At 31.6% G+C, this 25,895-nt stretch overlaps 1 long non-coding RNA gene across 1 annotated transcript; it reads left to right on the forward strand.

Annotated features, from left to right (window-relative positions):
* The first annotated feature begins 7,676 nt into the window (after positions 1 to 7,676).
* Positions 7,677 to 25,614, forward strand: LOC143224340 (uncharacterized). The gene is made up of 3 exons (XR_013013342.1): positions 7,677 to 7,766; positions 16,149 to 16,374; positions 25,558 to 25,614. It is a non-coding gene; the product is annotated as an uncharacterized LOC143224340 (long non-coding RNA).
* Positions 25,615 to 25,895: the final 281 nt, after the last annotated feature.

Consider the following 25,895-nt stretch of genomic DNA (forward strand, 5'->3'; position numbering starts at 1 on the left):
TATTGATTTGTGGATCAAACCCATCTTAAATCAAATATGATCTGGTATCTTGGTAAACATATTCTTACATCATGTGGTCCAGTGGCAGGTCTAAGGTTGTGTGTGTACAGGAGTTAATAATTTTTTGTAAGCATTACATTCTATGTAATTTGACATAGAATAAAATTATCAATGGGCCTCCATTAGAGCCATGAGCTTTAGGGCTAAGCCCCTTCTAGCTTCTACCTAAATACACCACTGGTTCAGTCCATGCATGTTTCATTCCCACGTGCTAATGGCCATTTTGAAGACATGACTATGAATGTAGGAAATAATAAAAGTTTTGAACAGAAATAATAATTTAAATTATTTAATTTGTTGATAGTGTGCGTGAGTAATTATCGGGTTAATGTGCTGACTGGCTAGTTCAAGAAGGAGGGAAATGGTGACGTCATAGTACCATTCACGAAAGTTGATTGGGTTATAGTTTTAGAGGGCGTATAAAGAAAGTTGCATAAAGCGAATATTATACAATCATCCACTGTTTTAAGTAGATTTTCCTCCTATAAATGATGTATACGTGTTTACATCACATTTATTATTTCGATTTTATAAATATTGTACCACAATCTAGTATACGTGACTGTGTTTATTATACAAATTCCAGTTTTGTTTTATATTTAATTTACATGACTTACTTTTGATAATAGCTTGTTTCTTGCTATCTGCATATATTATCAATAAGTAATACTCTTCAAAAAAAGAAACGCAAAAGGGATATTTTTGTTATTTTAAAGAGAAATATATGTAATAACGTTACAAGCTCAGAGTATGTGATGTTACACGTGTTGAGGCACTGATTGTCAGACCAAAATGACAATAAAAGTTGTGCACATTGAAAACGGAGGAAAACATCGGATTTTTCGCCAAAACGCATTCGTGTCCAATAAATTTGTTTGAGAGATCTGCATGTTCTGCAAGTGCAACATGTGCAAACTTCCTATAAAAGTGATGGGTTCTCGGTTTCCATAGCTCAGTGTTAATCCACCGACACGCAATACAGTTACGCCAAGACTGACTGAAGCACAACGCAACAACGCCATTGGTCGCGTGAAAGCAAACGAATCTCGATCAAATGTTGCCAGAGCTGTTAATGTCCACCCAAGCACCATCACAAGGCTATGTAATCGTCACCAACAACATGGATAAACTCGTGATCGTCCACGATCTGGCAGACCTCGTGTGATCACGCCCGCACAAGATCGCTACATCCGGTTACGTCACCTACGGGATAGGACCACCACTGCAACGTCTACTGCCTCAACCATACCAGGGCTGCGTAGAATTTTCGATCAGACCGTACGCAACCGTTGACGAGATTCTTAGGCCCCATGTGCAACCCATCATGATGAACGTCAACGACGTTTTTCAACATGACAACGCCCGTCCTCACACAGCCCGACTCACCACTGTCTTCTTGAGACACCACAACATCAACGTTCTTCTCTGGCCTTCCAAATAACCAGATTTAAACCCCATCGAACATCTTTGGGACGAGTTGGACCGACGTCTGCGACGGCGACAACCTCAACCGCAGACTCTACCTCAGCTTGCAGCAGCTTTGCAGGCTGAGTGGACAGCCATTCCACAGGATGTGATTCGTCATCTCATCGCTTCCATGGGCAGGAGATGCCAAGCAGTTATTGATGTTCACGGGGGGCATACTCGTTATTGACGTTGAGTGACGTTAAACGTCAACTAGTGAGCGTGGACTTTGCAGACTTTGGATGTTCAGCAGTGAATGTGCAAATTTTCACACATGTCATACAGAACTACCCGAAATAAACTTGTTAACAATTTGTCTCATATTTTGCCTTTTGCGTTTCTTTTTTTGAAGAGTATATTTACCATTTTGAAAAATGAATGTTTAATACAAATGGTTTAAAATCCACAATTGAAGCATCTCAGTTGATGCCATGTTAAAGCTGGCCTATTCGTTTAAGGCCAACTCAGTTAGTTTATTTAATTTGTTAAACTTCGCTACAAACTAAGAGCTTAATAAATTCTAAATGTTAGGAAATACAAAGAGTAAGAAAGGTCGTTACGTGAAAAAAAACATTATAGCATTTAATCTTATTAGTACTTAAAAGCATCAATTGAATTTTTCATAGATGAACACTCCCCCTACCCCAATGTCTGCAGACTTACAACGCTATAAACTGGCTTTCGATACCCGTGGCATGCAGGAAAACAGACACAGATGAGCGTAATAAAAATGTTTATTTTGCAGAGGTCAGTAGCAAATAAATCACATTCTAAACGGTTGTCCTTGTTAATAAAGATATTTCTCTCAAAATATATCAGTTTGCTTTGTTTCTCGTAAAAAAAAAAAGTGGCGTACAAGAAAAGATACACGTAACAATTTTTTTTACAATCCAATAGATTCACTCTTGATTATTGTAATATACTTTGCAACAATAATGTAACATTGCAGACTTGACAAGCATACTGAAACATATGTTAACAAAACTGCAAGAAAACTGTATACTTTTCCATTTATTTAATAATAGAAACAAACACTAAATTTATATAGAGACATTTCAATACATCATATGAAAAATATGTCTGTATATATAAATGAATGAAAAATTAAACACATTAAAAATGTACGATTTCAGTTTATAGACTCACAAAAAAAAAGCTAGTCTATTTCAAAGCAGAGAGTTTCTCATATAGATTTTTAAAACAATATTACTGTAGCATGTATTATTGTTATCCTTAAAAGTTACACAAATCATCAGTTAGCAATTTGTCTCAGGTAAAACCTTATAGATATTGTTTACAAATATTACATGCAATTGAACAGGTTGATTCTAATGTTTAGGTCATACGAGAGCCGTATGACTGATGACCGAAGATGAATCGTTAGTTGAACAATTCTATTTCCCAATTTAGAGAAAACATTTAAATCTGGGTCACTAATCCATATATCAATAAGCCAACATCCCAGTTTCAGTCTGTAAGTGTGTTTATTTCATCTTAAATCTGGGTCACTAGTCCATATATCAATAAGCCAACATCCCAGTTTCAGTCTGTAAGTGTGTTTATTTATCTTAAATCTGGGTCACTAGTCCATATATCAATAAGCCAACATCCCAGTTTCAGTCTGTAAGTGTGTTTATTTCATCTTAAATCTGGGTCACTAGTCCATATATCAATAAGCCAACATCCCAGTTTCAGTCTGTAAGTGTGTTTATTTCATCTTAAAAGTCACTAATCCATATATCAATAAGCCAACATCCCAGTTTCAGTCTGTAAGTGTGTTTATTTCATCTTAACTCTGGGTCACTAATCCATATATCAATAAGCCAACATCCCAGTTTCAGTCTGTAAGTGTGTTTATTTCATCTTAAATCTGGGTCACTAATCCATATATCAATAAGCCAACATCCCAGTTTCAGTCTGTAAGTGTGTTTATTTCATCTTAAATCTGAATCACTAGTTATATCAATTCCAACATCCCAGTTTCAGTCTGTAAGTGTGTTTATTTCATCTTAAATCTGGGTCACTAGTCCATATATCAATAAGCCAACATCCCAGTTTCAGTCTGTAAGTGTGTTTATTTCATCTTAAATCTGGGTCACTAGTCCATATATCAATAAGCCAATATCCCAGTTTCAGTCTGTAAGAGTGTTTATTTCATCTTAAAGCTGGGTCACTAGTCCATATATCAATAAGCCAACATCCCAGTTTTAGTCTGTAAGAGTGTTTATTTCATCTTAAAGCTGAGTCACTAGTCCATATATCAATAAGCCAACATCCCAGTTTCAGTCTGTAAGAGTGTTTATTTCATCTTAAATCTGGGTCACTAGTCCATATATCAATAAGCCAACATCCCAGTTTCAGTCTGTAAGTGTGTTTATTTCATCTTAAAGCTGGGTCACTAGTCCATATATCAATAAGTCAACATCCCAGTTTTAGTCTGTAAGAGTGAAACTTTCATCTTTCTCGTCCAAGTGGGTGTCACTATCATTGTTATTAATAAGGTTGTAATAGTTACGCTGCTGTACCTATTTACAGAAAAATGTTGTATTTCATTAGACCACTTCAGATCCCAGACATTTCCGTTGTCGAAAATACAGTTATCTGCAAGTGCAGGTTGATGGACCATATCTTCACACAACTATTTGTCCTTGTTAAGTTTTGCATAAGATTGTCTACCATAATAAACTTGAAAACAATTACTAACCAAAATATTAAGGTGTGTTATTAGAGACAACTCTAACACAAAAAAATCAAAATTTCTCTAGAATAATCTTAACCTAAACTGTGGTGAATGCCATCAAAATAATTATAACCAAAAATAGTGGTAGGTGTAATTTGATACATCTGTGACCAATTATATTTTAAACTTCCTTGGTTAGTAAGAAAAGAACAGTTTAGTTTAGGTTAAGTTTGGATTATGGTTAGACTAATGGTGCAAGGTTAATAAAATCGCTTTAGAGCTAAATTTGAAATAAATCTTGAGAAGTATCAGTTAGTCTTAGGTAAACTATCATTGAATAATAGATTTTATTCATGGGCTTATAAAGTCCTATATACTTGGATATGCGGATATGTTGTTTCCATTCTTTAACTTAACACGTTAAATAAAAAGTAGGGATCACCATAGGGAAATAGCACTTGTATTGTTTTAAAAAGTAGGGATCACCATAGGGATATAGCACTTGTATTGTTTTAAAAAGTAGGGATCACCATAGGGATATAGCACTTGTGTTGTTTTAAAAAGTAGGGATTACCATATGGATATAGCACTTGTATTGTTTTAAAAAGTAGGGATCACCATAGGGATATAGTCCTTGTGTTGTTTTTAAAAGTAGGGATCACCATAGGGATATATGGATATAGCACCTTGTATTGCCCTTATGTTTTAAAAGTAGGGATCACCATAGGGATATAGCCCTTGTGTTGTTTTGTGCGAATAAGACAGAGAACACTCATAAACTTACATAAGCCAGAGTGACTAAACCGTATATCTTATGATAGATTTATTACCATTGAACCATTGCTTTTCTGTAGTGTGGTTCATAAATCTGTACAATGGAAATGTTCGCTGAAGTTTATTCTAAGAATGTGGGATACTGCAATAGAATATTTGTCTGTCTTAAACATATGAACTAAACACAATCTGTCATTTCCCTGTATCAATTCTGATTGAGCAAAAAGACCATTTATGTTTAAATCATTCAAGTAAGATACCAGAAATATGATGTCCTAAGTACGTTTAGATATAAGAAGAAATATATTCATTATTCTCTGTCTGCTAGAGTCTTTTTCTTCACTACTTATTAAATTTAGTTTGCAATGTATTTCTAGTATCTCTTTGTTATTTTCTGTGTTTGAAAAGTGTTATATATTCTAGTCTGAGATGAACACGTATCTTGATTTTACATGAAGTTCAAAGTTTGCCAATGGGGTGTGTTAATCTAATTATACAATAGAGTAGAAGGAGTTTCCATTGTCTGTTATAAATATTCGTTTTTCGAAATTAAAAGTTTTTGAACAAAGAATTGGTAAGAATATTACTTGTCAAGCTTTCAGTCTACATTCATAAAGTTTCAATCAGAAAGAAAGATGCTTTAGGAAAAGGTTTGTGAAAATATCTACAGAGAGGTAAAACCATAATTCTATATAAGACTAATATTTAAAAATAGGTACCTACGTAAAACCTTTAAACTTCACCAAAACAAATCAACTTATGAAGCTAAATTTGAAATTATTGCATATTATTTGGATATTCAGATAAGATTCTCTTTCAATGTCATAAGAATTTTACATATAAAACATCAGGAAACACAATGAAATTTAAATCGGCTCTGGAATAACGGTGCAAATGTATCTGTAAACATGAAACAGAAGACGTGATAAAATTGTTAGCAGTACATCAAACTTGTTAACAACATTACATCTCTGTAGAAAGATTATCTTTCTTGGTGAGGCACCAGTCATATACTTAAATGTATAAATGAAAACTATAAAAATAAGTTGAGAAAAGTTGAAATCTGAATTCAGTCCTGTGGAACTATAGTAACACAATTCACCTATAGAAACATCAGAAGTTAGGATGTAGTTAGTAGAATTAAGGTCAGTTGTGCTTACAAAACTGTAAGTATGATAGACACAATATTTTTTTCGATACTAACAATTTTAAAACAACGCTTATAAAATTAGATACCATATTATTCTCAAGACGGCTGGTATGGGTATTAGACCTTTTATTAAAATAAGTTTAACCGAGCTGTTTAGTGGTGTGGAAGGAGGCGTGGCCGTTAAAGACGTTTATGGTTTTTAAAGCCTTTCTCTCGTAGATGCTGTCTTATTGTTCTTGAGCTGCATTCTGCGTCCATAGGCGCCTTAATCTGGTTCGACGATCGGTTAGTGTCTTGCCGGACAACCCATCAAATCCTCCTGCTCAACGTCGGCGAAAATTACTTGAGGCGACTACTTAAAATTCTCGTTCCGTATCCCTCAGGGTCTTTTAAAAAATTTGCAACAGCAATTTTACTACGCCCAATCTCACCAGCGATGGCACGTTGAGAGAGAAAATTCTGCCACGTTCAAAGTCTGTCAACTTTTTAGTCTTTGCCATGTTTTTATCCAAGGTAACACAGGAGATGTCAGTGGGAGATGTTGACAACGCTAATGCTAGAACACAAATGACTAAATTTCGTTACATGTTTATGTAACTTTTGACCAGCTAGTATTTAGGCTAATTTCATAGTGTTCACATTTTCCCTATTAAATGTTAAAAAAAGATTTTTATTTTACCTTTTCTTATTTTCATCTTCCGAATCTCTACTTAAATAAGTGGTTGAGTCTAACAATGCAAAGTGCATATTCTTCTTTATCTTCATTAGGCTTAAGATTTTGGCCAGCAGTGTATATGTTGCTTTTCTAGCATGAAGTCTGTTTTAAATCGCTGAATGATTAAGTAACATTTCAATTTATGAAACACTAACATTTTGTTTGTGAACAAGTCCAATCATGTCTCCTCTCTTTAACCTTTAGTTTACAAGTACCAAGTTTGAACAGACATACTAGTATTGATAGACTGTAGAAATGAAATAAAACCCAATAATCCGAATGCTGTTGGAAGACGGACTTTCTTCTTTAGGATGAAATTCAGAGTTTATCACTGAATGAGAAAGGTTCACCTTTCGAAATTGCTCAGGTTATAAGGTTTTATATTTCATTTGTATCAAGACTTCTTAAACCTACGTGGTTTTCTAGCATTATGAATTGATAAACTGTAGTTTGTCACAGTGATGTTCAACATATACTTAAATTTCGTATTATTATTGAGCTGAACAGTAAATAAATAAACTGTATAGGTCAGCGACACGTTAATTTAAAAGAATGAAAGAAATTTAATTACAAAATGCCCAGAACAAAACAACCACCTTGCTGAAGAGATGAATAGTGACATTTTTCTTCCACTCTTCTGTCATTTATATCTTTTTAACGTCACTTCGAGTCATGCGCAGCAGACAGTTTTCATAAACATATGAGAACAAAACTAACCCGCAGCAAACACTTATCCAAACGTGCATGATCCTGAAAGACATACACAACAACAGTGAACACAAATATTGTAAATGTTTTAATCTATAAGATCATCTCCTAAAAAGGTTTAAATTGTCCATTTCAGAACAAAACGTCAACGTGTGTTATTCTTGTTAGCTACAGTAAACTGTTGTTTCACGACAGCCCGAAGCTCATCTAACTAGGTAAGAACCAGAAGCTCATTTAACTAGGTAAGAACCAGAAGCTCATTTAACTAGGTAAGAACCAAAAACTCATCTAACAAGGTGAGAACCAGAATTTAGAAAAAGAAACTAACAGAGAACGTGAAACCAGATTTTAGTAGTACCCTGTTAATAATACGTAACTTAAGTAGATTTAGTAGTACCCTGTTAATAATACGATAACTTAAGTAGATTTAGTAGTACCCTGTTAATAATACGATAACTGAAGTAGATTTAGTAATACCCTGTTAATAATACGATAACTTAAGTAGATTTAGTAGTACCCTGTTAATAATAGGATAACTTAAGTAGATTTAGTAGTACCCTGTTAATAATATGATAATTTAAGTAGATTTAGTAGTACCTGTTAATAATATGATAGCTTAAGTAGATTTAGTAATACCCTGTTAATAATATGATAACTTAAGTAGATTTAGTAGTACCCTGTTAATAATATGAGAACTTAAGTAGATTTAGTAGTACCCTGTTAATAATATGATAACTTAAGTAGATTTAGTTGTATGTACCCTGTTAATAATATTGTAACTTAAGTAGATTTAGTAGTACCCTGTTAATAATACGATAACTTAAGTAAATTTAATAGTACCCTGTTAAAAATATGATAACTTAAGTAGATTTAGTAATAACCTGTTAATAATATGAGAACGTAAGTAGATTTAGTAGTACCCTGTTAATAATACGATAACTTAAGTAGATTTAGTAGTACCCTGTTAATAATAGGATAACTTAAGTAGATTTAGTACTACCCTGTTAATAATATGATAACTTAAGTAGATTTAGTAGTACCCTGTTAATAATATGAGAACTTAAGTAGATTTAGTAGTACCCTGTTAATAATATGATAACTTAAGTAGATTTAGTTGTATGTACCCTGTTAATAATATTGTAACTTAAGTAGATTTAGTAGTACCCTGTTAATAATACGATAACTTAAGTAAATTTAATAGTACCCTTAAAAATATGATAACTTAAGTAGATTTAGTAATAACCTGTTAATAATATGAGAACGTAAGTAGATTTAGTAGTACCCTGTTAATAATACGATAACTTAAGTAGATTTAGTAGTACCCTGTTAATAATAGGATAACTTAAGTAGATTTAGTACTACCCTGTTAATAATATGATAACTTAAGTAGATTTAGTAGTACCCTGTTAATAATATGATAACTTAAGTAGATATAGTTGTACCCTGTTAATAATACGATAACTTAAGTAGATTTAGTAGTACCCTGTTAATAATATGAGAACTTAAGTAGCTTTAGTAGTACCCTATTAATAATATGATAACTTAAGTAGATTTAGTTGTATGTACCCTGTTAATAATATGATAACTTAAGTAGATTTAGTTGTATGTACCCTGTTAATAATATGATAACTTAAGTAGATTTAGTTGTATGTACCCTGTTAATAATATTGTAACTTAAGTAGATTTAGTAGTACCCTGTTAATAATACGATAACTTAAGTAGATTTAGTAGTACCCTTTTAATAATACGATAATATAAGTAAATTTAATAGTACCCTTTAATAATATGATATTTTAAGTAGATTTAGTAATAACCTGTTAATAATATGAGAACGTAAGTAGATTTAGTTGTACGCTGTTAATAATATGATAACTTCAGTAGATTTGGTAGTACCCTGTTAATAATATGGTAACTTAAGTAGATTTAATAATATGAGAACTTAAGGGAAAATTGTAACACAATTCTTATCGTTACACCATTATATAATAATGATCTTGAGGGTTAAATTCTAAAATAGTTAAGACAGAACGTGTCTATCTGTCACAATAAAATGTATTAGTGAACAATAAGGAATCAAATAAACCTAGTTAATTGCATCATCAATAGCAGTCTATGAAACAGTTGGGTTACTGTGTGTGGTGTTCGTAGACATAAGATAATCACCTACTATTGTGAGGTAACAATGAAGAAACTAAATGATCATTAAAATTGAACTTAGTTTATGATAACCAGAAAATTCGCCTGGTTACGAGGTTCACGTGCTATATATCAGATAATAATTTCCTTATTAATTTAGCCAGGTGAACATTTCTTGCTTATCTAAGCGAAACATATGTTCTGCGTTTAGTAACTGAATATTGAATTTGGTCAATTTGTTGCAGACATTCATTATTAGGAGTCTATGAACGTGGCTGTTATTAAACCATCCCTAGTGGAAAATATTGTAGGATAACACATGACAGCACTTGAAGATGTTTTATTTTTTTTTTTTTATTGTGGAATGAATGTGACATGTGTAGGTCAAATGCTCTGAGAAATATGACTATTGTATTTTTCATATAGTGTTTGTTTTTTGTTAAGCACAAAGTTTCGAGATATGTTTTCTCTCCTGAGGCAATTACAAGTATCGTAAACCGGTTTCAGCGTTATAAGCCTTTAGAATGAGGCTACGTGTGGGCTTCATATAGCAAAAATTTCTCAGTGTTGAAAAGTCTTCATCCAAACTTTTTTTTTTTCATTTAGACTTCTGAACAATAAACAAGAACTGACACGTTTAATATTACATAACATTCCGCAGGTTTTGTGGTTACCGTTCTTATCTGGTCACCTGTAATTGGTATCTGTAGCACTGATTTAGTTGGGTTCTGACTGACATGTTTAATATCATATAACATCTCCTATGTTGTGTAGTTACCATTTGTATCTGTTAGGCTCATCAGTGCACCGGAGATAGCACTGAATAAAAAAAGTGACTTTAAGTTTGACGCCATGACCAAAGCATTTCTTTTTCTTGGTTTTTATTACTAGTGAAAAGATCCATAATAAAAAAATGACATTTTTCATAATACAGATGACAAAAACAATATTTTGCTGTTGTACTTGGATGAGGTCAAAGACAAACCATTTCCTGAACGTCAATGTTTTGAACGGATATTCTTTCACTTCTCTATCGTCATGGAATGAAGATAAAAATATCATTCTAATTCTATTACAACAGTTTTTTTGACAAAATTAACTGTTGTCTTTTGTTACATCACATCCAACAGTGAGAGATATCACATTTTTAGTTGCTGACTGTGATATACAAATTAAAAACTTAAATAAAAATATCATTCTAATTCTATTTCAACAGTTTTTTTGACAAAATTAACTGTTGTCTTTTGTTACATCACATCCAACAGTGAACATGAGAGATATCACATTTTTAGTTGCTGACTGTGATATACAAATTAAAAACTTAAATAAAAATATCATTCTAATTCTATTTCAACAGTTTCTTTGACAAAATTAACTGTTGTTTTTTGTTACATTACATCCAACAGTGAACATGAGAGATATCACATTTTTAGTTGCTGACTGTGATATACAAATTAAAAGCTTAAATAAAAATATCATTCTAATTCTATTTCTTTGACAAAATTAACTTACAGTTAATTCTCCATCATTATACAACATTTCAATAGCTTCACAGAAGCAAAATATAAAATAATATTATCGCTTTTACTTTTGAGTTGTTCAATGGATTCTCATCTTTAAGTAACACATTTATATATATATTTGTAGTATTTTGTAGTAACGAATAACGTTACAGTTACAAAGAAACTGTATCCTCTTGGAAATATAATGATTCATTTGTAACTGACTGTCGTTCTTCATTCCCACCCTTTTAGGACATCATAGTGTGTGATCTGAACATATATGTTATCGAAGCTCAGCTATGAAAAACACATCAGACCCAATTGTTTCAAATATTTAGATAGAAGAGATTCTAATCTGTTTTAAATATTTGTAAAAGGAATTTGTGAGTAGTTGACAGTTAGTCTTCTGAAGTCAAAGTAGGGATGAACACAGAAACCTAATTCAAAATTTATAACCTCTTACAAATAATTCTATCACCTGGTACTTTATATATACTTTATGTATATGTATAAAGAGAACATTAATACTGAAGAGTTGAGTAAATAAAACAAAACCAGAAGAAAGGACTGCATTAAAAACAACAAATCCAAACCTTTGACTAATATTAGTTTGTTGTAACCAATAACAAGCTGAAACAAATATAAAAAAAACGCTGAATCATTTGATAGGATCCCAGGGTACAGGCTATGATGCGGGATATAAAATGTACCCTAGGTTTTGGAGGTGACTGGGAAGTAGAACTCACACTGCGGTGGGGATACACCGTCTATTATTCTTAGCCATCATTCGCCTGGCTCATATAAAGAAGTAAAATAAAGTAAAGGAATAGCAACAGAAACAAAAATAATAGCTATAAAAATTAAGATATTGAGGTGTGGGTGCTGAAGTCTAGCACGTACCACATCTATATCACCTTTCAGTGCCTGCAAAGATTACTTTACACTGGTATTGCCATTTTCAAAATTTAATATGAAAAAAAAACTATTCATCGACTCTATAAGTTCAAGATGACTTCATAGTTGTCTGACCATTTTCACCAATTTAGTATGAAAAAAGATGATTGTCCAACACTATCAATTGAATATGACTTTATATTTGTCTTACCATTATAATTAATTAAATATGAAAAAAATCATTCATCAAAATTTCCATGCAAAATTACCTTAGATTTGTTTATCATTCTGAACAATTGAATACAAAAAACAGATTTCATCAATATTAACAATTCGAAATGGCTATATGTTACCATTTTCAACAAGTAAGTATGATTAAACGGGATTCGTCAAGTATCAATTGAAACCGAATAAGAAAAATCACATTTCATGAACATTATAAATTGAGTATAATTATATATTCCGCATTCATTAAATATAAAATAACTTTTATATAAACATTAAATATAAATTAAAAAAGGTTATCAATTGAAGATCACTTTACATATATCTCTAGACTGTGAAAAGTTATTATTAATAAACGACGATTTATCAATATCATTAGTTTAAGATCACTTTATATTTGTCTTAATTTTCTAACAAAATGAATAGGAAGAAAGTAGTTTCATCAACTCTATTAACTAAAGATACTTTATATTTATTCTACATTTATCAACAGTTACATATGAAAGAAGACGATTCATCAACTATCAGTTAAAAATGACTTTATATTGATCTTACAATTCTCAGTAATTAAATATGAAAAAGGAATGAATGGCCTTAGACAAATCTAAGGTAAATTTACATTGAAAGTTATATATTAATCTTTTTTTCATATTTACTTACTGATAATGATAAGACAAACATAAAATAATCTCGAATTCACAGATTTATTTTACAATTTTCACCTATATATTTTTTTTTTTTTATTTCCAACCATTAAGTATGAAACAAAGGATTCACAAAAAAATATTAATTCCAGATGGCTATATTTCTGTAATGATTCTCAGTAATTAAGTATGACAAAAGATAATTAAAACTATCAATTCATTTTAGGTTTGTCCAAAACTTTTAAATAATTAAACATGACAAAACCAGATAAACACTATGAATTGAATATGACTCTATTTGTATTACACCGTTATTTCCCTTAACAATTTTAAACACCTTATTCAGATGTTTTCCAATTATTATTTTTAAAATAGAAAACAGTTGTAAAGATTTTAAGTTGTTCTCGTAGAACAATCTTTCTATTTAAAATATCATTCTAGTTTTCCTCACTGAACACTTTCCAATCTTTCTATTTAAAATATCATTCTAGTTTCCTTCACTGAACACTTTCCAATCTTTCTATTTAAAATATCATTTTAGTTTCCTTCACTGAACACTTTCCAATCTTTCTATTTAAAATATCATTCTAGTTTCCTTCACTGAACACTTTCCAATCTTTCTATTTAAAATATCATTCTAGTTTCCTTCACTGAACACTTTCCAATCTTTCTATTTAAAATATCATTCTAGTTTCCTTCACTGAACACTTTCCAATCTTTCTATTTAAAATATCATTCTAGTTTCCTTCACTGTACACTTTCCAATCTTTCTACTTAAAATATCATTCTAGTTTCCTTCACTGTACACTTTCCAATCTTTCTACTTAAAATATCATTCTAGTTTCCTTCACTGTACACTTTCCAATCTTTTATTCAAAATATCATTCTAGTTTCCTTCACTTAACACTTTCCAATCTTTCTATTTAAAATATCATTCTAGTTTCCTTCACTGAACACTTTCCAATCTTTCTATTTAAAATATCATTCTAGTTTCCTTCACTGAACACTTTCCAATCTTTCTACTTAAAATATCATTCTAGTTTCCTTCACTGTACACTTTCCAATCTTTTATTCAAAATATCATTCTAGTTTCCTTCACTGAACACTTTCCAATCTTTCTATTTAAAATATCATTCTAGTTTCCTTCACTGAACACTTTCCAATCTTTCTATTTAAAATATCCTTTCTAGTTTCCAATCTTTTCACTGAACACTTTCCAATCTTTCTATTTAAAATATCATTCTAGTTTCCTTCACTGTACACTTTCCAATCTTTTATTCAAAATACACTCCTTCCACACTTTCCAATCTTTCTATTTAAAATATCATTCTAGTTTCCTTCACTGAACACTTTCCAATCTTTCTATTTAAAATATCATTCTAGTTTCCTTCACTGAACACTTTCCAATCTTTCTACTTAAAATATCATTCTAGTTTCCTTCACTGTACACTTTCAAAATATCAAGTTTCCTTCACTTTTATTCTATTTAAAATATCATTCTAGTTTCCTTCACTGAACACTTTCCAATCTTTCTATTTAAAATATCATTCTAGTTTTCTTCACTGAACACTTTTCAATCTTTCTATTTAAATATCATTCTAGTTTTCTTCACTGAACACTTTCCAATCTTTCTATTCAAAATATCATTCTAATTTCTTTCACTGAACATTTTCCAATCTTTTTATTTAAAATATCATTCTAGTTTCCTTCACTGACCTCTTACCCATAATTCAATGTTTACCTCAGCTAAGGTGCCGAAGTCTGAATAAATTATTCGAAATGTGATCTACCCAATAACATTGTAACATATTTGGAATTGTATTTGTTATTTATCTATGAACAATTTAAATCAGAATTTCTCTGCTACTATATTGTTAATTTTTAGTTGTGTTATTGTCTTCCAAACTATACACATAATTACAGTTGTGATACGTACACTGAAACACAAAGCATACATATATTTATATTAAATACTACGCACACAACTTGTCTAATGGGTTATACTCTAAAACAGGTTGAACTAAACCTCCCTTGAACATCGAGGCTAAACAATTTTCGGAATACTAAGTTTACTTATTATACCTGTTAATGTACATATATATAATGTAAAGTACTCGATAATGGCCAAGGACACTTTTCTTTAACTCACCTATTCTGTATGTAGTTTTTTCCAGTAGTAACTATAGAGCACGAACAGTATGTTTTACACTTTTTGCTGTGATACCGACACAGCTTATCTCTATTTTATTTACTTATACTCAGAGATACTGAAGGAATGTAATTTTCAGAAACTAGTATAATCCAATGAGACACGTTAACCAAAGTGTAGATTGAGCTGATCTTCCATTTAATTTAGACTTCGAGATTAATCAACTTTATAAATAATAATTTTATTTATTATCTGTAATTTTCACCTTCCCCTAAACAGCCATTGTCGTAGCTTTTAAATTATCAATGTTCTATTATTTTCAAAAGCACTAAACCTTCTGAACATAGAAATTATAGTACTATTCCTAAGAGCATTTTTCTTTAATCAAGAAGTCAATTATTCAAAATTTTGTTATAAGTAATTAACTTTAGTAAACGTTTAGAGTAACTTTAGGTTCCTGGGCATGTCACAACTTGTCTATGCTATACTTGTAAAAATCTTCAAGAGAAATGGAGAAGTTTCGAAGTTTAAAAAAGTTAAGATAAAGTTTTAGTTGTGGTGAACATAACTTTGTAAGTAAAAAGATGTATGTTGAGAATTTTATCTTGTATTGTTTTATAGTGGTTTATTTAAGGTTTTATCTGAATTTAGAGTAATTGTCTTTCCGCAGTTAGATGCAGATAACGAAATGCAGTAGTAGTTGAGACGTTGTGGGTGTAAGCACTCTACTCATAGTCCTTAACTGATATTCAGTGCTACTGGACAGTGTCTAGATTTTGTCTGATAAACGGACTAGTATTTTTTATGAATATTTAATGGATTTCGAACATCCAAGAATACTAGTCGTTCAAATATTCAGTGTACTAACACCAAAGTTTTAATGCATACAGTCAGCCTAATTGTCTTCTTTTTCCAATCCTTAACAAACATCAGAAACCATTTGCTAATAAAGTATGTTATATATGAAATTCAGTCAGTAAATCACAAACATGTAATCTTAGACTTTTCTTGATATCGCTGATAAGCTATTTGTTTTCTTCTCTACAGATCAGCTGAGATCAGCATCAATGAGGCTATTACAGAAACTGGAAGGAAAGTTCAAATATTTATTCAACCTGCGGAACCTGGTTTTCCTAATCATCTTCGTTACATTTTTATGCCACAGTTATCAACTCCTAATTTTATTCCTAGAATATCAGACCACCGTATACATTACTGAAGATGATCGTACAGATGTGGACTTCCCAGCAGTCACCGCGTGCACTAAAGACGGGTAATCTGTTTTCACATTACTTATCTATTTACTTTAATTTGTTGAGTAGAAAATATAAATTATCATTTGTTAGCAATTAATTGAAACTTAATTTAGAGAGGGTTATTTTGATGAAATTGGTTGACTTTATATTTGAACGTAGGTATTTTAATGCAAACAGGAGCATATCATGTGCAGTTCATGAAAGACTTATAAAATATAAAAACACAACAAGCTGAACTTGTTAATCGCAAACGAAACGTACATAATAAACAAATGATTCACAACTACACTTTCATGACGAGAGACTTGTGGCCGTATTGTGAAATATTAAACAAATGTTTCGACTAAGCCTTCTTACGAACTCAACTTCTACTTTCAAATAAACATGTTTCGACTAAGTTGGCTATAGACTTGTGGCCGTATTGTGAAATATTAAACAAATGTTTCGACTAAGCCTTCTTACGAACTCAACTTCTACTTTCAAATAAACACGTTTCGACTAAGTTGGCTATAGACTTGTGGCCGTATTGTGAAATATTAAACAAATGTTTCGACTAAGCCTTCTTACGAACTCAACTTCTACTTTCAAATAAACACGTTTCGACTAAGTTGGCTTATAAGCTATAAGCTTGTGGTGTATTGTGAGATATTAGTTGTGCAATGCTGACGAAAGTCGAACGTTGAACAGATCTGTCAAGAACAACTGATAATATATTAAACATAGTCTGCATATCAATAATAAGATTTTCACGTAAGGTGATTCTAACTAAATGGTTGTGTAAGTCTAAACAAATATGTTCATGGATATGAAAGTACCAACAATATTACAACAAGGAAGCAATAAATGTAAATTAGTCAGAAAGACAGGATGAGAAACTTTATACACGGGCAATCTTTCAAGTCATTTAAGGTCCGGTCCTTGGTCACTGGACACCAATCACTAAAAAGAGAGGAGTCTAGTCTAATTTCTGTATCAATCATCTCAAAGTTTACCCCTATTGGTTTGAATGTGTTATGATGCAACATCATATAAAAATGATGTTTCTGGACCATAACTAGTTGGTTGCAATGTTAAAATGTTTTTTTTTAGCACCACTAAATGGAATATTGTCCAAAGGGAGTTTGTTCTAACAGAAGGTGAGAGTGGAATATTGCCAAAAAGGGTTTATATTACTCTCGGGTTTGTGTGGAATATTTCCAAAAGGGGTTTGTGTTATAACTAAGTGAGGGTAAAATATTGCCATAGATATTTTAATACCACTAGGTGAAGGTAGATTACTGTCAAAATGGTTTAGTACAATCACTTGGTAAGTTTGAAATATTACCAAAAGGGACTTTCTGCTACCACAAGTTGAAGGTAGAATATTGCCTAAAGGGGTTTGTACTACAACTCGGTAAGGGTAGAACATTGCCAAAAGGGGTTTGTATCATCGATAGACCAGGGTGTAATAATATTGCCAAAATGGGTGTTGCTTGATTGACGATATAGCTGAAAGTAATGAAAACAATGAGAAAGAGCTCCTAGCAAGGTTGTTCAGATATTATTTGTACTTAAAAGATGAAATTATTCACATAGATCGAGTAGATTATACTTTTATATTAAAACATTAATTAGAGTAAGATTACATTGAAGTTGATTAAAAACTGAAAAAAAGAATGAACCCTTTTAAGTCAAGAATCCATAGATTCAATCAAAAACAAAAACAAACTGATGTATGTGGAGTAACCACTTTCATTGGTCAGGTTCCAAATAACCTAATCGACCAGGGTCATAATCTTATTGCCGTAAAAAAATGAATTCTGGTTAAAAATGTATCTCAATATGGCTGGTATGTGAAATATAACTTTTATTAAATTGAATTCTGGTTAGTGGACATTTCTAAATACGTGTATCCTGAGGTGTATGAAGTTGAACGAGTTTGTGCTATTGCTTGGTTTAGTAATCATCTAAGCAGCTGGGGTGTCAGCAAATTAAAATAATTCATTAAACTACGTGTGTGTGTGCACTTGTAATATCGTGTTACTAGTTTCATGAAATGTTCTTTCAGGGGTGGGATATCTTGAAGTAATTGTTTGTTTGTTTTTGAATTTCGCGCAAAGCTACATGAGAGCTATCTGTGTTAGCCGTCCCTAATTTAGCAATGTAAGACTAGAGGGAAGGCAGCTAGTCATCACCACCCACCACCAACTCTTGGGCTAATCTTTTACCAACGAATAGTGGGATTGAGCGTACATTATAACGCTCCCACGACTGAAAGGGCGAGTATGTTTGGCGCGACGGGGATGCGACTCTCAGATTTCTCGTTGCACACCTTAACCTACCTGGCCATGCCGGACCGTCTTGAAGTAAGTACAGATAATAAGAAAGGTGTAATTAGGATACATCTTAGTAACTATTTTCTGCATATTTTACATCGTCCTGTGTAAGTAAATTGTATAAGTTACAACATATTCAAATAAAGGTCTGATAGATACTTTCGTAGATAATGATAATTGTTTTTGAGATTAATACCATATTAGTGTGTAGGTACTTAACTGTCTTACTTGTTTTGCTAATGATATCATTAAAATGTTTATTCTAGGGTAGGTTTGAGCTAAATGCTAAGCCTAGAAATTTCACAGAGCAACAGAAAGTGATTGTTGTATTGATTAGAGTTAGTTTTAAGTTACTTAATGTTTTTCTTATTCTTAATGATATTTTTTTTTGAGGAAGGCGATATCTCGGTCATTTTAAGGATTAAGGGCGACATCTCACTTATTACATCAGTGAGAAACAGTGTCATGCGATGTTTGCTATAGCTGCGTGTGAGTTACTTGTTGCAATAACATCTGCTAGTATGTACGTTATAAGATGAAGGGTATGTTATTAACACAGTTATGACAATCAATAAGTAACATGAAACATCAGATCTCACTTCGTTATGTACCAGAGAACTTTACTAACAGGAAATAGCTTTGTCCTCAAACGTAATTGGCCGAGAGCTTGCAGTTTGAAATTGGTGATCAGCTATTCAAAAGTTGCTGAATTGTATTTTGATAGACTATTTGACAGTCATTATAAACATTTGTTTTGTTATGATATTAATATATTACTACCCATTCTTCTAGCCTGATGAAATAGATTCCGTGTAGTATAAAACCGATAAATTCAAATGGTGAAATAGAAAAGTTGAAACACCCACTTGTACCCATGACCAAGATTTGATTATTTGAGTTCTAAGTAATCACGAAAATTTTCAAATATCTCTTCAACAAAACAGATATCAGGAATAGTTTTAATTAAATAATGCAGGGTGTTCGGAAAGTCACTATGCAGTTTTGTAATCATATGTCTATTCAGTCTATTTCCAGCCAGCAACTGACAGCGGTGTTTAGAAACAAAATAAGAAGGATCCAAGCCTGTATTGATGCCAACAGGGGTCACTTTCAACATTGTTTATAATTGTCATTCATATTTACCTCCTGTATTCTATATTGAAACATGTCTGTTAATAAATATATAAGTGCACAGTGACTTTCCGAACACCTTGTACAAGTGTTAAAATCTGCTGTAAAACTCTGCAATGTTTTCAGAAGAAAGGGAATATGATATCATGATAATTTGATGACGTATTAAAACAAAATTTCTTTCATTCCTTCTGTTGGATCTGATATTAAGCAAGTAAAAGGGTTTTGTAAATATTAATACACATTAAACTACTGTAATATTAAATATAACATATTTTATTTTAAATGAACAGGATTAGCTCTCTATAAGTAAGATGAATAAATAAATAATTTAATAACCGTATAGCACGGTGTTAAAATTAGATAAAATATGTCTTTTATTATAAACAGTGTGGTGTTTGTCTTTCTGATATGTTACTGACAGATAATGTTTTTATACCCCAGCATGTTTTTCTATCATTCATTACTGTAACAGTATGCTGAGAATGATTAAAAGCACGTATAATTCTGTTTTTCTTTGAAGATAAGTTTGACTTATCTCTGTTGATAGAATTATGGGTAAGTTCCCTAATTTTACAACATAACTTTCTATCTTCACTTAAATATCAGTAATTCTTAGATACATCACAGACTCATCTACACATTCCCAAAATAATCACCCAAGTGGGTTTCATTAGTTCCATCTGAAATATAAACTGTACAATTTTTAGATGTGCATGAGCAATAATGAAAACCTCAGAAAGATGTTTAATCTTCCTGCATCAGATACTCGCATTTATGTCTTCAATGAAGAACATTTTCATTAACTAGTGTTAACAAGTGCTAGAACCTTGATGCTTTCATTCGTAAAACGTGTTACATAGTTCAGTTGTGATCTGTGCTCTGACATACCTCAATGATCCCAAAAAGAGATAAGGCACAGTTGTAAAATGGACCTTCTACATGAATTGTAATATGTGTTTCTGGGGTAGATTACACTCTTTTCATTCCAGCATGTTGTTCAACAAATTTCTGTTTTGCCTCTGATATAATGCACTGAGAGGAACGTTCTAAAGTTTCCTGTTTAATTTTCCGAAACTTGCCTATATAATTTCTGAATAGGTGAGAGGATATTTAAGGAAAGTGGTAAACTTCAAACACTACAGACATACTCGACCATTTTAATAACACACAGGTCTCAACATGAGAGTAACTAGATATATTCTTACATTGAGACACGTTTTATACATATATAGAGAAAGCTTATTTACCATTACTTCTCGCAGGTAAAACAGGATTGTATTGTTTTCTGTGGGTTAGGATTATAATTATATACGTCCATGAGTACAGAGACATAAAGTCAATGATTCGTATTTTCACCACCTTTTACATCGTACAAAAGTGTAGTAACATTAACTCTACCATCAAAAGTGTAGTAACATTAACTGTACCATCAAAAGTGTAGTAACTTTAACTCTACCATCAAATGTGTAGTAACATTAACTGTACCATTAAAAGTGTAGTAACATTAACTGTACCATCAAAAGTGTAGTAACATTAACTCTACCATCATGAACACTATTCATTCTATCCAGGCCAGTAGCTACTGTATGGTTCTTAAGAAAACTAATTCAATTTGTATCATACAATTGAACTCATTTTACTAGATCTAAACGACCTTGTACTACAAGGCTTCTAGTTTATCTTGCCTGTCCAATGTACACTTTCTAGTATACCACATTAGTCTATTTATAAAAACGTTTACTGTTTAAGTTTGTAGCATAAATTGCATTAATAATATAAACATCTGTAAAATTCATATAGAGTGTTATTGTCTTTGCAAAAGCTGTCAACACGGTAATTAAAGATTTTCGGTTTACTAGCATTGATAACACGTTGAATATTAATTTCTTTAGACTTTTGCAGGTAGTCTAACCACTTTATACTTACATGACGACAGTAGTTAGATGTATTGTATCCATGGTTAGGTATAAGAGCTACAGCCCCTGTTGGTGTATTATTATGCATATAGAAGCAATGGTCGTATGTAGACATCTGATAGGTTGAATATTGCAGAAGACATTCATCACTGAACTGCAGGCAGCATATTGACATCTGTAATGAAGGCAGCACTGGCGCAGCATATTGACATCTGCAATGAAGGCAGCACTGGCGCAGCATATTGACATCTGCAATGAAAATATATTTACTTTTGACAATAGTGAATAACTTTCCACAACTTATTCAATAAAGTATGACAATCATTTATTTTGTCACATAATAACACTCAATACTAAGAACGATGTATCTTACTTGTCATCTTATCTTGCAAACCAAAGATGTACTCTTCCTATCAGCACTGTGGCTGCCGGCCTAGGGATATTTCTCTTATAGGTGCTGCCATGATGTCATTGTAGTAGACAATTATATCAATACGGGTACTCAATACTTTTGGTTTAACCTGGTGTTAAACTTATGTGAGGTAATACTCCTTTACGTAACTCAGTTAATCAAAATATTTCAGTGAATAACACCACAGGTATAAATTGTAGATAATTTTAGTTTTAAGGGGTTTAATGGTTACAACCATTATATTTTCAACATTAACAACAATAATTGATTTTACCCTTTAATGCATAAGGTAATTCAAAATGAAATGACTCCCAAATCCTTTCATGATATGATATCACTATAAACTTCTTTTGTCTCTCAGATAATACAAGTTTATTGCATCCAATTAAGTCTGTAAGTAAAGCCTCTTTACTGTTAATGTCGTAGAAAATTCACTTCAAGAGTTCGAATATCTTTGTTAGTTTCAAAGTTTTATAGAAATGTTTTTCTTGAACAAGTCTTTCCCGTCTTTTGAGTGGAGGAAACATAGATATTTAGAAGGTATGACCAATTCTTTTAAATCCTGCACAATGCATTTTGCTACGTCTGCGAAAATCAGGACAATATGTTTTCTCTTGACAACAATGAAACACGTTTTGAATTGAGAAAATAAACTGTGTTTCTACGAGTTGATGTTTGTCTGTTGTAACTGTTTACATATTTACAAAATATCTTACCACCATGACAAACCAGGAACTGATCTTTTGTTCATTTGTTACTGTCACAAATATTACAGGTAATGTTTATTTAAATTAATAAAGCCATACAAAACCATGACAGCCTACCACAAGGAATCACTTCACTGACACGATAACGTAAGCACAGTTATGATGAAATCAGTGAAATGTCTTTTGGGGATGTGAAAGATAGCGACAGATAAGTTTTATTAAAAATTGTTTGAAGAAAGAACATTGATTTGAACGTTTGCAGATCCTTAAAATATCGCTATTTTTTTCAAATCCTTCGGGAATTTCAGGTGCCTGGTCTTCATTGATTTTAAGCACTACCAAATTTTGGATTATTTCTAAGGTGTGCCGAAACTAGTATAACAATGATATTCTTTACTTGCTATAATTCGTCATTTTTCGTATGTTAACGATCATATGCTTACTGCTACGTTCTAAAGTTATGATCTAAATATTGAATAATTCGTCTAATGTTATATCTCTTTTTTTAATAGGTTTGTCCATCTGAATAGATGCACACTCTAACCCTCACAATAGGTGTAAAATACTCTTGTCCAGTATATCCTGTAAACACAATTAAGAATATTTCTAAGATATTGTCTTTATGAGTCTGTTAAAAGGATATTATATGAAGTCCACGTGATGTAATATTTTTATATGTCATATGGATAGCTTCTTAACATTATAAATATCACAGTGAAAACACTTGCTAGATGTCCGTAAAAGAAATAAAACATAATAAATAAGTGAACTAAAGTAGTCAAACTGCGAACGTATAATTCAAAATATCAGTATACCACCTTAAACCTCCATCACATTGTAAGTAGGTCAAATCTTCAACACAGATCATCAGAATAAGAATGAATAAGTTTTTGACACGAATCATGTACCGAAATCAACTTACTGTTTTAAGAGAAAGTGGTTGGGGTTGTGCATCCATCTCACCAGGTGACAAACTTTGACCACAGGAAGCAATAACATTAAGTAATAGAATGAAAGTAAAAAGTACAGCTATCATCAAACGTGTATCAGATGTTACCTTAGTATTTTCTGTAATATATAGATGGTTAGTTATAAGATTCATATATTTATAACGAAGATCACTTGGACGTATAATAAATATACGTTGATTTGGTTGCATTTTTATAGTAGATCAGAGACACATTACTGCATGATATAGCTATAAATATACAAATTATTGGAATATATGATTACAAATGAGCATGACATCTTGGAAAAATGCATATTTTTCGGAAATATGGAAATTGTACTTTGAAGAGCAGTCGCTTTCCAACAACTGTTTGCAGGCAGTGAAGGGTGATATAGGTGGGGAACGTTGTGGGATTGAGCACCCACAACTCGCTCTCCTAATTTCTACTACTGTTCCTTTGGTTATTTTATTATTTAAAAATCTATCATGTGAGACTGGCGAGCGGAGATTGGGACTCGTAGACGACGTGTCCTCACCACAATGTGGGTCTTATTTTTACAGTCACCTCCAAAATCTAGGTTACATCTTATATCTCACATCATAGTCTGTACCGTGGGGTTCTTTCGATTAGTGCTGCGTTTTTATTTTTTTTTTGGGCCTGTTTATTTTTACAACAAATTACATATATATATATATAAATAAATATATTGGTGTGTATATATCACAATGTGCAATTGTTTCCGTTACAAAATGATTATAATGTATAATTTTCATTTAATTAACCTTCAGTATACACACACACACATATATATATATATGTTTGTGTGTATATTAATACCACTGACAACTTTACAATAGTTGTGTAAGTTCCAATGTAAGCCAGAATGACCACTGAAGATAGCAGATATTTACAAATTTGCAAACAATCTATTCGAGAAAATTGGCACAATTATACAGTCTGATTGAAAAACAACTGAAATTAAACTGAAATCAGTGAGTTAATGAAATAATTTATGAATGATATAAACATCTACTAGATTGGTATAAACCCAGGGACTGAAGGTACCTGAAACAGTAAATAAAAGATGTAATACATGACTTTAAAATGATAATTTTAACTTACAGAATATTAAAGTTAAACCACAGTATTATTTCTAAACTTCTATTCATCCTTATTATATTTGTTTATTTAAGGTCTCATTAACAAAGAAAAACACAAACTTCATTCGTTGAGACAAAACATACTTTAGTTTTTTGAAAAATCATCTCCTGACCTCAAGGACTTGGAAATTAATATTTAATTAATAGCAAATATTTCTCTTGTAATTTGTAAAGATATTTTATATCAATAAATCACAAGAACAATATAATATCTTCAATATAGATGTCACTACAAGCTAAAGCAAATGGTATAACAGCATGAAAGCTGTGTGATGTCAAAAAAATCCCCATGTTCAAGAAGTTTTGCTACAAAATATTAAAACCCTGTAACCCAGGCTTTAATTAACCTTTAGACATTAGTTACTAATGTGTTTATTAATTGCAAACGATTGAGTTGCATGTAACTAATTAATTAAGCCTTAATTAATTTTAATTTGAATACTATTTCAGATTAGTTACATATGCAGTCGCACTTCTCTGTTGTTGTTGGTATCATGAACATTATCTGTTAGTAATGACAAAATGAAAAAAGTTTCAAATACGAATTTTGACCAAGCATAAATCACTTGACTTTTTATGAAACATTAAACTCATGTTTTACTTTAGGGTACCAAGATATATTTCAAGAATTTGGAAAATTACTCGGGAAATTACAAATATAACGGTAAGTAAGGCCTATAATAAAACTGGTTTTATTTACTTACGTATTTACAATGGAGACCTTCTTTAAGTCGTTATCTTATTTTAGAGCCTTCAGTTTCTCTTGTAAATTCTGTTTCATGGAACTGGTGCACTTTTTGTCGTAAGACAGTACAGGAAACAATTCAATGTTTTGCCAACATGGTCATCACATATAACTATATCTACAGTAATTACATCTAAGCTTGTTTATTTGTAAAATTGGCTTGTTAATAACTTATTAGATTAACAACTAAATACTCGTT

This window comes from Tachypleus tridentatus, chromosome 8, assembly GCF_004210375.1.
Source record: "Tachypleus tridentatus isolate NWPU-2018 chromosome 8, ASM421037v1, whole genome shotgun sequence".
Lineage (NCBI taxonomy): Eukaryota > Metazoa > Arthropoda > Merostomata > Xiphosura > Limulidae > Tachypleus > Tachypleus tridentatus.